Source organism: Oncorhynchus masou, chromosome 18 (assembly GCF_036934945.1).
Source record: "Oncorhynchus masou masou isolate Uvic2021 chromosome 18, UVic_Omas_1.1, whole genome shotgun sequence".
Classification (NCBI taxonomy): domain Eukaryota; kingdom Metazoa; phylum Chordata; class Actinopteri; order Salmoniformes; family Salmonidae; genus Oncorhynchus; species Oncorhynchus masou.
This window is the reverse complement of record NC_088229.1, coordinates 44,564,007-44,575,009: the sequence shown is the minus strand read 5'-3', so window position 1 is coordinate 44,575,009 and position 11,003 is coordinate 44,564,007.

The window sequence follows — 11,003 nt, the reverse complement described above, 5'->3', positions numbered from 1 at the left end:
AGAACTACTGAGAGATGGGCTTTTACTTACTGGCGTTCCTGACTGATCTGGAATTCCTGACCGTTTGACCTTAGAAAATCAGGACTGCTGTTTCGCACACCTGTGTCTAACAATCAAAGTTGACCGATAGCCTTTCTACCCATGAATTTATTTTTTATTCCAATCACATTCCTGATTATATGCCTGATTACTGTAGTATAAAAACAATATTGAACATTGCAATTCCTAGCTGGCTACTGCAAATTGGTTTCCACATACAAGCTCCACACATTTGTAGTAGAAATTACTGCATATTTATGTAATGTAAATCTATTTAAATTCAGTGTAAAGAGGAGCCCGAAGTATAGTACACAAAATTCAGTATATATTTTTTAACAGCAGTGCTCCCACTACGTTTTCAAGTGGCCAGCTTCTCCTCCAGTGCTTTTGGCTCCTACCTCTTTCCTGGGGTTATCTATTTATAACAATGACTAATCATTGCCTTAGGATTGTAACATTAGAGAGCTTTTGTTATGATGGCTTACTCTGGAAAGATCAGAAGCAATTCTATTAGAGCTTGGTGACGCGTTGCAGACCCATACCTCACTGACAAACAGCCGTTTTTTGGCAGAACATTTCAACATTTTCTCATCTTTCCTCTTCAAACACAATACGGTGCTTGAGCGCTATTCCTCTCCCCCCCCCAGAAAGCCACAGTTGGTAGAGTATATGACTCAAAATTTGCTCCATGATATGGGAGTTTTATGTGAAAATGTCTTATACTGTAGTGTGTATACTTAGAGTGAATCATATAACGATGCTCATGTTAAGTTGTCCAATTTGTGCAACATGTATCATATTAGTGTCCAGGATCTCTATACCAGGCGGTGTCAGAGGAAGGCCTTAAAAATTGTCAAAGATTCCAGCCACCCTAGTCATAGACTGTTCTCTCTGCTACTGCACGGCAAGCGGTATCTGAGCACCAAGTCTTGGTCCAAGAGGCTTCTAAAACAGCTTCTACCCCCAAGCCATAAGACTCCTGAATATCTAGTCAAATGGCTACCCAGAGTATTTGCACTGCCCTCCTCCTCCCCCTCTTTTCACCACTGCTACTCTCTGTTGCCGTCTATGCATAGTCACTTTCATAACTCTACCTACATGTACTGTACAGTTGAAGTCTGAAGTTTACAAACACCTTAGCCAAATAGATTTAAACACATTTTTTCAATGTTTGTTTTACATTTAAACCTCATAAAAAAAATCCCTGTATTATGTCAAATAGGTCAAATAAAATGGTGCCTGAAGAAATGGCAGCAGTTTTACGGGCACCCAACCCATTGTGCTATTATGCGTTTTTTCCGCGTTATTTGTAACTTATTCTTACAACCGTATCTTACGGCAACAAAGAGCTTCTGGATATCAGGACAGCGATCACTCACCTCGGATTAGATTAAGATTTGTTCTTCAACAAGAAAGACGCACAGAACATTCTCCAAACACATGACAGGGCCAACATCCCCGTTATTTGCAAGAGGAAGCAGGTACAGAGGACAAAGAGCGGGATGCCTCGTGAGGACCTGCAGAAGGCGAGTAGGAAAGCTGCTGCTACCGTCAATATTACTCGCCAACGTGCAATCATTGGACAATAAATTAGACGAGGTACGATCACGAATATCCTACCAATGGGACATAAAAAACTGTAATATCCTATGTTTCACGGAATTGTGGCTGAATGATGACATGGATATTCAGCTATTGGGATATACACTGCACCAGCAAGACGAGGGGGGGGGGGCAGTCTACATATTTGTAAACAACAGCTGGTGCACGAAATCTGAGGAAGTCTAGATTTTACGTGCCTGAAGTAGAGTATATTGTGATAAATTGCAGGCCACACTACTTGCCGAGAGAGTTTTCAGCTATACTTTTAGTGGCTGTTTATTTACCACAACAGACAGATGTTGGCACTAAAACTGTACTCAGTCAGCTGTATAAGGAAATAAGCAAACAGGAAACCACCCAACCAGAGGCGGTGCTCCTAGTGGCAGGAGACTTTAATGCAGGGAAACTTAAATCAGTTCTACCAAATCTCTATCAACATGTTAAATGTGCAACCAGAGGGAAAAACATTCTAGATCACCTGTACTCCACACACAGAGACGCGTACAAAGCTCTCCCTCGCCCCCCATTTGGTAAATCCGACCACAACTCTGTCCTCCTGATTCCTGCTTATAAGCAAAAATTAAAGCAGGAAGCACCAGTGACTTTGTCTATAAAAAAGTGGTCAGATGAAGCAGATGCTAAACTACAGGATTGTTTTGCGATCACAGACTGGAACATGTTCCTGGATTCTTCCGATGGCATTGAGGAGTACACCGCATCAGTCACTGGCTTTATCAATAAGTGCATCGAGGATATCGTCACCACAGTGAATGTACGTACATACCCCAACCAGAAGCCATGGATTACAGGAAACAGTCGCACTGAGCTAAAGGGGAGAGCTGCCGTTTTCAAGGTGCGGGACTCTAACCCAGAAGCTTATAATACTGCTATGCCCTGCGACAAACCATCAAACAGGCAAAGTGTCAATACAGGGCTAAGATTGAATCATACTACACCGGCTCTGATGCTCGTCTTATGTGGCAGGGCTTGGACACATAGACTAATTGCCCACAAACTATTGCCAAACTATTGACTAATTGCCCACAAACTATTGCCCACAAATTGTCTATAGGATTGAAGTCAGGGCTCTGTGATGGCCAAGTGTCTGCCTCATGATGCCATCCATTTTTTGAATTGCACCAGCCCCTCCTGCAGCAAAGCACCCCCACTACTTGATGCTGCCACCCCCGTGCTTCACGGTTGGGATTGTGTTCTTCGGCTTACAAGAATCCCGCTTTTTCCTCCAAACATAATAATGGTCATTATGTTCAAACAGTTCTATTTTTGTTTCATCAGACCAGAGGAAAGTACGATCTTTGTCCCCATGTGCAGTTGCAAACTGTAGTCTGTCTTTTTTATGGCCGGTTTTGGAGCAGTGGCTTCTTTGGCTTGCTGAGCGGTCTTTCAGGTTATGTCGATATAGGACTCGTTTTTACTGTGGATATAGATACTTTTGTACCTGTTTCCTCCAGCATCTTCACAAGGTCCTTTGCTGTTGTTCTGGGATTGATTTGCACTTTTCGCACCAAAGTACGTTCATCTCTAGGAGACAGAACACGTCTCCTTCCTGAGCGGTATGACGGCTGCGTGGTCCCATGGTGTTTATACTTGCTAACTATTGTCTGTACAGATGAACGTGATACCTTCAGGCGTTTGGAAATTTGCTCCCAAGGGTGAACCAGACTAGTGGAGGTCTACATTTTTAGGTATTGGCTGAGTTCTTTTGATTTTCCTATGATGTCAAGTAAAGAGGCACTGAGTCTCAAGGTAGGCTTTGCAATATATCCACAGTTACACCTCCAATTGACTCAAATTATGTAATTTTGCCTATCAGAAGCTTCTGATGATATAATTTTCTGGAATTTTCCGAACTGTTTAAAGGCACAGTCAACATAGTGTATGTGAACTTCTGACCCACTGGAATTGTGATACAGTGAATTATAAGTGAAATAATCTGTCTGTAAACAATTGTTGGAAAAATTACTTGTGTCCTGCACAAAGTAGATGTCCTAACCGACTTGTCAAAACTATAGTTTGTTAACAAGAAATTTGTGGAGTGGTTGAAATCAAGTTTTAATGACTCCATCCTAAGTGTATGTAAACTTCCAACTTCAACTGTACATACAGTGGGGTAAAAAAGTATTTAGTCAGCCACCAATTGTGCAAGTTCTCCCACTTAAAAGATGAGGGAGGCCTGTAATTTTCATCATAGGTACACTTCAACTATGACAGACAAAATGAGAAAAAAAATCCAGAAAATCACATTGTAGTATTTGGTCAATAACAAAAGTTTATCTCAATACTTTGTTATATACCCTTTGTTGGCAATGACAGAGGTCAAACGTTTACTGTATGTATTCACAAGGTTTTCACACACTGTTGCTGGTATTTTGGCCCATTCCTCCATGCAGATCTACTCTGGAGCAGTGATGTTTTGGGGCTGTTGCTGGGCAACACGGAATTTCAACTCTTCATGAAATTTGAAAGATGTAATCATTGAATGCATTTTGTGCCAAAGCAATAAAAAATTATCCATAGTTTAGCCCAAATAGACTGCTGTAAGTAGGTTGTTTGTTCGCTTTACCATTTCACCATAAGAGGGTTTTTTTTCAGGGTGGAATTAGCTGTTGCAAATATAATCTATCTTTTCAAGTGTTCTGCAGATTCTCTGGAGCCACATGGTGCAACCAGGGCAACCTCTCACTGCAAGAGGCTGGGTAATTATGCCACTGTAATAATGCTCTCTCTCTCTCTCTCTCTCTCTCACTCTCTCTCACAAATTATTCTAAAAAGACAATTATAGCTGATCTCATAATTAACATTGCTGGTAATGCAGTACCTGCATGGCGGCCTTTGTCTCAACGACACCCTATTCTCCATTTAGTGTACTACTTTTAAATAGGGTGTAATTTGATTATATATATATATACATATATATATATATATATATATACATATATATATATATATATATATATATATATATATATATATATATATATATATACATATATATATATATATATAAAAGTTGGGGCTCTATTTAATCAGTATCGCAAAAGTTCAGCGTTACAACATGATTGAAATTTAAAGGCAATGTTCCCGCGTCAGAGGAGACTGCATTCACGGTAAACGCTGCATTTGTTGGCTCAATCAGAAATTACCTTTACATTTCTATAACGCAATCTGTAACACTTTAGCGATAGAAACTTAAAAGAGCACTTGGTCAAGCTCCATGGGTAGTTGTTGACCTTTGCCCTCCTGATGTGAGAGATGGATGTATCAGTTCCTTACCAACAAAGCAGTGCACTACTTGGTGATGTGGTGCACTGACTCCTCTGTGAACCAGTTGAAGTAATTTTCATTCTGCCATGCTGATGCAGGTATTCTTACTTACTGGGTAAACAAAAGGTGTCTGGATTGGGGTATAGTGCAGTGTTTTAACTGGGGTGCATTGGCTTTCATGTTTTTATTGCTTTAAAAAATATTGCATAAGGTGTTTTGTATTAAGTGCACAGTCCTTTTTCTTCCACATAATGAATAGTCTTGTCAGTTATGGTCATTAGACTTCTGCTGTAAAGTTCTGAACATTGCACAGTATTGAATATCCCCTTGAGGTTTTCTGCTGATGAGTCATTTTTATGGCACATAATTTATTAGCCCATTAATCTGGAGAACTGATAACCTTCAGGTTATGTCAAGGGAAAACAAAAATACAGAGTATGGAAAGAAGAAGAAGAAAAAGAAGAAGATAATTAATAAAAGAAAGAATAAATTACATTTGATAATTGACCAACTTTTGTCCCATTCAAAAATAATTGTAGCAGATATTTAAATTCACAAGACACTTTTCTGGAGACCATTAGTAGCTGCATATCAATTATCACCCTTCTCCCAAAGTGTGCATTTAAACACTTTCTTGCATGGATTTTACAATGGCGGATGGAAACTGCCAATGCTTACACCATTCATATGGATTTAAACCCATGTGCACACTTCCAGAAAAGGGTGGAGAATCAGAACATAACCAGAAACAAGTTGTAGATTATCTATAGTGATTGAATCATATACCATATAGGCTTGAATGATAATCAATAGTGAACATAGTGCCATCTAGTGAAAAAGTCAGTTATTACATAAATACCTTGCTCACTCCTGTATATTATTACTGAAACTCACAAACCAAAAGATGGCAGTAACACACCTATGAAAGACAGTTGAGAGGATTGACCAGCAGCATACCACCATTCATCCCACTGCTGGCTTGCAGTGGGGCCAGTAGGAGGCACCCTTTTCTCTGGTCTAAAAAAAATATCCCAATGCCCCAGGGCACTGATTGGGGATGTTGCCCTGTGTACTGTAGGGTGCTGTCTTTCAGATGGTATGTTAAACGGGTGTCCTGACTCTCTGTGGTCACTAAAGATTCCATGACACTTATCCAGGCTGTATCAAATGAAATGTATTTATAAAGCCCTTCTTACATCAGGTTGATATCTCAAAGTGCTGTACAGAAACCCAACCCCAAAAAACAAGCAATGCAGTTGCAGAGGGCACAGTGGCTAGGAAAAACTCCCTAGAAAGGCCAGAACCTAGGAATGAAACCTAGAGAGGAACCAGGCTATGAGGGGTGGCCAGTCCTATCTGGCTGTGCCGGGTGGAGATTATAACAGAACATGGCCAAGATGTTAAAATGTTCATAGATGACCAGCAGGGTTAAATAATAATAATCACAGTGGTTGTCGAGGGTGCAACAGGTCAGCACCTCAGAAGTAAATGTCAGTTGGCTTTTCATAGCCGATCATTAAGAGTATCTCTACTGCTCCTGCTGTCTCTAGAGAGTTGAAAACAGCAGATCTGGAACAGGTAGCATGTCCAGTGAACAGTTGAAACTGGAGCAGCAGCATGGCCAGGTGGACTGGGGACAGCAAGGAGTCATCAGGCCAGGTCCTCCGAGAGAGAAAGAAAGAAAGAAAGAAAGAAAGAAAGAAAGAAAGAAAGAAAGAAAGAAAGAAAGAAAGAGAGAGAGAGCGTACTTAAATTCACACAGGACACATAAACTACTGCAGCATAAATACTGGAGGCTGTGACAAGAGGGGTCGGGAGAGACTGTGGCCCCATCCGACGATACGCCCGGACAGGGCCAAAGATGCAGGATATAACCCCACCCACTTTTCCAAAGCACAGCCCCCACACCACTAGAGGGATATCTTCAAAGACCAACTTACCATCCTGAGACAAGGCCGAGTATAGCCCACAAAGATCTCCACCACGGCACAACCCAAGGGGGGCGCCAACCCAGACAGGAAGATCACGTCAGTGACTCAACCCACTCAAGTGATGCATCCCTCCTAGAGACGGCATGGAAGAGCACCAGTAAGCCAGTGACTAAGCCCCTGTAATAGGGTTAGAGGCAGAAAATCCCAGTGGAGATAGGGGAACGGGTCAGGCAGAGACAGCAAGGGCGGTTCGTTGCTCCAGAGCCTTTCCGTTCACCTTCACACTCCTGGGCCAGACTACACTCAATCATAGGACCTATTGAAGAGATGCGTCTTCAATAAAGACTTAAAGATTGAGACCGAATCTGCGTCTCTCACATCGGTAAGCAGACTATTCCATAAAAATGGAGCACTATAGGAGAAAGCCCTGCCTCTAGCTGTTTGCTTAGAATTTTTAGGGACAGTTAGGAGGCCTGTGTCTTGTGACCGTAGGGTACGTGTTGGTATGTACAGCAGGACCAAATCGGAAAGATAGGTAGGAGCAAGCCCATGTAATGCTTTGTAGGTTAGCAGTAAAACCTTGAAATCAGCCCTTGCCTTGACAGGAAGCCAGTGTAGAGAGGCTAGCACTGGAGTAATATGATCAAATGTTTTTTCTAGTCAAGACTCTAGCAGCCGTGTTCAGCACTAACTGAAGTTTATTTAGTGCTTTATCCGGGTAGCCGGAAAGTAGAGCATTGCAGTTGTCTAACCTAGAAGTGACAAAAGCATGGATACATTTTTCTGCATCATTTTTGAACAGAAAGTTTCTGATTTTTGCAATGTTACGTAGATGGAAAAAAGCTGTCCCTGAAACGGTCTTGATATGTTCGTCAAAAGAGAGATCAGGGTCCAGAGTAACGCTGAGGTCCTTCACAGTTTTATTTTAGACGACTGTACAACAATCAAAATTAATTGTCAGATTCAACAGAATATCTCTTTGTTTCTTGGGACCTGATTGATGATTAACTTAGAATTTCCTATAAATACCTAAACATAAATATAGTATAATAAATGTGTCAAGAGATATAGCACTAAAACACTTGAGTGTCTCCCTTGATCCTAGGTCCTGGCAGAGTTGTGCAGACTCAGGACAACTGAGCTTTGGAGGAATATGCAGATTTAAAGAGGAGTCTGTAATTTGCTTTCTAATGATCATGATCTTTTCCTCAAAGAGGTTCATGAATTTATCACTGCTGAAGTGAAAGCCATCCTCTCTTGCGGGTTGCTGCTTTTTAGTTAGCTTTGCGACAGTATCAAGAATACATTTTGGATGATCGAGCACCAGTGAGGGCTCTTCGATACTGCACGGTACTGTCTTTCCAAGAAGTCGGAAGACTTCCAGTTTGGTGTGACGCCATTTCCGTTCCAATTTTCTGAAAGCTTACGTCAGAGCTCAGGTATTTTCTGTATACCAGAGAACTAGTTTCTTGTGACAAATGTTTTTGTTTTGTTTTTAGGGGTGTGACTGCATCTAGGATATTGCGCAAGGTTAAATTGAGTTCCTCAGTTAGGTGGTGAACCAATTTTTGTACTCTGATGTCCTTGGGTAGACGGAGGGAGTCTGGACAGGCACGACTTTTTGATGATCTGTGGTATGGGCAGATCTGAGCAGATGATTTGTTGCGATTGCAAACGTAATAAAATGGTGGTCCGATAGTCCAGGATTTTGAGGAAAAACATTAAGATCCACAACATTTATTCTACGGGACAAAACTAGGTCCAGAATACGACTGTGGCAGTGAGTAGGTCCGGAGACATGTTGGACAAAACCCACTGAGTCAATGATGGCTCCGAAAGCCTTTTGGAGTGTGTCTGTGGACTTTTCCATGTGAATATTAAAGTCACCAGAAATTAGAATATTATCTGCCATGACTACAAGGTCCAATAGGAATTCAGGGAACTCAGTGAGGAACCGAGACGCAGATTCGGTCTCAACCTTTAAGTCTTTATTGAAGACTCATCTCTTCAGTAGGTCCTATATGGCCCAAGAGGCCTGTAAACAATAGCTATAAAAAGTGTAGGCTGTATAGATTTCATGACTAGAAGCTCAAAAGACAAACACTTTTTTTTGGATAAATTGACATTTGCTATCATAAATGTTAGCAACACCTCCGCCTTTGCGGGATGCGCGGGGGATATGGTCACTAGTGTAACCAGGAGGTGATTCCTCATTTAACACAGTAAATTCACCAGGCTTAAGCAATGTTTCAATCAGGCCAATCACATCACGATGATGATCAGTGATTATTTCAATGACTATAACTGCATTGGAAGTGAGGGATCTAACATTAAGTAGCCCTATTTTGAGATGTGAGGTATGACAATCTCTTTTAATAATGGCAGGAATGGAGGTCTTTTTTCCAGTGAGGCGATCAAGGCGAACACCTCCATGTTTAGTTTTGCCCAACCTAGGTCGAGGCACAGAAACGGTCTCAAATGGGGTTAGCTGAGCTGACTACATTGACGGTGCTAGTGGCAGACTCCACTAACCTGGCAGGCTGGCTAACAGCCTGCTGCCGGTCCTGCACCCTATCTCATTGTGGAGCTAGGAGAGTTAGAGCCCTGTCTATATTTGTAGATAACATGTGAGTATCCCTCCAGCTAGGATGGAGTCCGTCACTCCTCAACAGGCCAGGCTTGGTCATGTTTGTGGGTGAGTCCCAGAAAGATGGCCAATTATCTACAAATTCTATCTTTTGATAGGGGCAGAAAACAGTTTTCAACCATCGATTGAGTTGTGAGACTCTGCTGTAGAGCTCATTACTCCCCCTCATTGGGAGGGGGCCAGAGACAGCCTTAACGTAGCCTTAACGTCAGTAGCCCTGCCCCCTGGTAAACAGTATGATTGGCCGTGATTGGGAGTCCCATTGTGCGGCGCACAGGTTTGGCCGGGGTAGCGTCATTGTAAATAAGAATTGTTCTTAACTCACTTGCCTAGTTAAATAAAGGTTCAATTTAAAATGTTTAAATCGTAAGAGTAGCGGTGTTAACCCCGGTGTCCTGGCTAATTTCCAAATCTGGCCTTCATGCCATCATGGCCAACTAATCATCCCCAGCTTACAATTGGCTCATTCATCCCCTGTACCTATTCCCCAGGTCATTGTTGTGAATGAGAATGTGTTCTCAGTCAATTTTCCTGGTAAAATAAGGGTTACAAAATTAAAAGCCAAACAACACTGGACATAACCCAAAACAATTGTTTGTATGACAGTCAGTCATAAAGTACAATACTTCAGAAATAACATCAGAACCAGACATGCCATAAAGTCACAATAAATGGACAGCAGTAGGAACTGGGACATGTATTTCTAACGTAGATGATAATTACCCTCTACGGGATCGCCCCCCCCTGTGGGACACAGAAGTATCTGATATGGCCAGAAAGCTTAAAGTTTTGTTAATCTAACTGCACTGTTCAATTTACAGTAGCTATTACAGTGAAATAATACCATGCTATTGTTTGAGGAGAGTGCTCAATTATGAACTTGAAAATGTATTAATGAACCAATTAGGCACATTTGGACAGTTTTGATACAACATTTTGAACAGATATGTAATGGTTTATTGGAACAGTTTGAACTTTGCACATACACTGCTGCCATCTAGTGGCCAAAATCTAAATTGCACCTGGGCTGGAATTATACGTTATGTCCTTTCTCTTGCATTTCGAAGATGATGGTACAAAAAATATATATGTTTCTTTGTATTATCTTTTACCAGATCTAATGTGTTATATTCTCCTACATTAATTTCACATTTACACAAACTTCAAAGTGTTTCCTTTCAAATGGTATCAAGGATATGCATATCCTTGCATCAGGTCCTGAGCTACAGGCAGGATCAGATCCTTATAAGTTTAACTGTCAATTTCATTCAAAACAATGTGGTTGCTGACTCTTTTGTAGACTTTATTTAATTGAAAAGTAACAGGGCTATTACCTAGTGGGCCTTGGTGTTCAATGATGACATTTTGTTTGGATGTCACTGTTATTTTACCATTCACATGTGTGCCTGAAATGAACTATTTGTTAATAATAGCCTACAAGTAATGACATGATCATCATTTAATTCAGCACACAATAACAAGTGTAAAGTAATCTCCGG